The sequence below is a fragment of the Rhinolophus ferrumequinum genome, chromosome 20 (assembly GCF_004115265.2).
Source record: "Rhinolophus ferrumequinum isolate MPI-CBG mRhiFer1 chromosome 20, mRhiFer1_v1.p, whole genome shotgun sequence".
In the NCBI taxonomy this organism is placed as follows: Eukaryota; Metazoa; Chordata; class Mammalia; order Chiroptera; family Rhinolophidae; genus Rhinolophus; species Rhinolophus ferrumequinum.
In genome coordinates, this window is record NC_046303.1 from 40,832,064 (window position 1) to 40,835,205 (window position 3,142).

Genomic DNA, 3,142 nt, shown 5'->3' on the forward strand with positions numbered 1-3,142 from the left:
CAGAGTGAGATAGGCAAAGAAGACTGAAATACTAACAAAAATTCCTGAAATTAATTGAACAGGTAGGTAAGTCCATATTAATAATATTAAATGATATATAATGATACTTTAAAAAAAATTTTTAGATGTGCACGTCCAATTTCTTCTTTTTTTCTCTTGGGCAGTCCAATGGGAGAAAACGACAAAACGCCAGGAAACTTCCAGTCAGAGGAGAAGGACATGGTGGCGTTGAGACACCAGGTGGGCGGTCATTCCCAGTGATCTACATTGCTGGCACCGGGGGATCCAACATTGGATCTGACTTCCGAGTTCTTCTGTCGGGATTCTGCTGCTGCTGCTCACCTGGATGAAACTGGCCAAGTCCTTCTGTGAGAGGATAGTGCTGAACGTCCCCAAGGGGGTGGGTGGCCCGAAATCATCCTGACATAAGCTGTTGAACTTGGGGATTATTCATTAGGTTTGATACCACGCTCATGAAGCTCGGGTTGCTCGGCATGCAGGTGACGTCAAAGGTGCCCACACCTCCCGCGGGACTCGGTGACTCTCTCAGCTTCAGTGCGGCTATCTTGAGATATGACTTGTATGTCTCATCGGGATCCAGCTCTAAGGCCTTCTTGGACTCGACCACCGCCATGGTGTGCTTGTTCAAAACCCGAAAGCGCTAGGCCCCTCCTGCTGTAAACTGTGCGGATGCACCGGTCTACACAGATGCTGCCCCCAGTCCTCACCTCGCCTGGTCAGAGTTGGCCGTGAGTCACAGCTCCCTTACGGGACTAGAGGGCGTGGGCTCAGAGAGGCTCCACGGCTTTTGCTGAGAAGTGCACCTTGGCTTCAACATGTTCTATTTTCATCTGCTCCTTTCCATGGATTTTGAGGTGTCTGCCTCGTCTCAATCCTCTTCGGAAGGTGGGGTTCCCTCGGGGTTCTCAGGTCCTGCCATATCTCCTTGCCCACAGCAGCTGCTTCAAACATTCAAGAGTCTGCAGAGTGCAAGGTCGCTGTCTCCACTGTCACCCCAAAGTGATCTCCAGGACTCGATTTGAGAACATGGAATGTACAAGAATGTACGTCCTTGTGCTTTTGAAGTGCAGTTTGAAAAGGATGCATCATTTAAGTAGTTGAGATAAACTCATCGCTAAAAAAATTAAGGTAACAGATCCTAAAAACATGTTTTACTACTACTACTACTATTACTACTACTATTCCTATTCTCATTCTTTGCTCTATCGCATACGTTCTTAATGGGTTTTGTATCACCAGGGGACATTTGGCATTTGTGGGGCATTTTAGTTTTCACAATGACTAAGGGACACTACCGGCATGTAGTGGCTGACAGCCATGGATGCTAGTCATTCTGCAATACAAGTACAGTTTGGCACAAGAAAACATGTCTCATATAACTTTGAAATATCTTGCTTAACATTCATACAATTGATTTATATTATCTGAATGTAGAGTCTCATTCTATTTTACATGTACAGAAAAAAAGATATTTTGGGAATGTTTTAAAATATACCGGATTTTCCAGGAATACAACTATGATGTAAATGGAATTGTAAATTTATGTGTTTAATTATTTGTTTTTATTACCAGAGATTAATACTCTGGGAAATCCACTGTTGCTCTAGTTTTAAGGTATAGACTGGAATTAGGCTTAGTGGTCTTTTTCCTGATTTTGTACCTAGAGAATCCTTCCCTATCAACAAGAGGCAAGGAATTTTGACCCAAGTAAAAGAATATTTCTCCCTAAGGTTTAGAGAAGAGCTCCTGTAAACTGGCCTCCCCAGGCATCTTTTCCCTGGTTTTGCTAAATCTTACAAGGACAAAGGACCTCCCAAGAGGAGGTAATCACAAACTCATCCTTAACCAAACCAGCCTAAGGGGAGAGGAAGCAATTTAGAAGGAAGGTAGAATCCAAACAGAGTACTCCACACAGCAGAAATTGTAACCCCTTAGTTCCTCCCTGGGAAAGCTCTTCCAACACAATGACCCACTTTGTCATTCTATCAATACTGAGAAAGAGAGGCTTAGGGCTGCTCTATAGTGTGTAGTGAATAGTTACAATAATTTACCGGATCTGTTTTCTTTGAGATTTTTAGAATAGTTTGAGATAATTTTCTCAAAAAGGGGAAAGAACCAAGCAATTTTAACCTAATAATTATTATAGACTTTATAGGCATATTTATTATTATAGTATGTTTGAACTGAACATTATAATATCTTTGTAGGAATGTAACATGATTGATTTTATTATATGATGATAATTATGTTAGAAAATATAATCTGTTGGTATGTCTCAATGTACTGAATACTTTATATAGGCTAGAAAACAGAAAATATCTCCTAAACATTTATTATACATCAATACTCTGTAACTATTTCTTTTAGTATGTGACGTTTTCTCTATCCCTACTCACAATGTCCAGATCCAATATTATTGATTTTCAATGAAAGGGTGATCTGAAATCTCTCTCTCTCTCTCTCACTCTCACACACACAACTAAAAATGTGTTTTTAATATTTATTTATTTATTTTTTAACTAGCACATTTCACATACTACAATTAAAATGGTAATCCAGAGCTTTACGACTGAATGTGGTTCATGGATCATCAACATTAACATCAATTGCAACTTGTTTAAAATGCAGTTTCAGACCACAGAATCAAAATTGATATTTAATAAGGTCCTCTTTGTGATTTGTATACAAAATTTCAGAAGTCACCATCTTAATTAAGGGTTTGTAAACTTTCTGTGACTGGCCCAATAGTAAATATTTGAGGCTTTGTGGGCCATTTAGTCTCTTTTGAAACTGCTCAACCCTTCAATTGTAGTGTAACAGCAGTCCTAGATAATATGGAAATATGTGTGTGGCTGTGTTCCAATAATACTTTATTGATGAAAATGGAAATTTGAATTTAATTTAGTTTTTACATGTCACAAAATATTATTCTTCCTTTGTTATTTCCCCCCACCATTTAAAAATGTAAAATGCTTGTTAGCTCACTGTGGGCTGCCTAGCCTGTAGGCTATAATTTGATGACTTCTATTCTACAGTAATCTTCCATAAGGTGACCTTTTATGTAGAAGTAATAGAATATTTGAGAAGCAAAACGTAGAATTGTAAAAGAATGGATCAAGTC

The 3,142-nt window shown here is 39.0% G+C and overlaps 1 pseudogene; it reads right to left on the reverse strand.

Annotated features, from left to right (window-relative positions):
* Positions 1 to 415: 415 nt before the first annotated feature.
* On the reverse strand, positions 416 to 972 carry LOC117012055 (small glutamine-rich tetratricopeptide repeat-containing protein alpha-like; annotated as a pseudogene).
* Between the last annotated feature and the right edge of the window lie 2,170 nt (positions 973 to 3,142).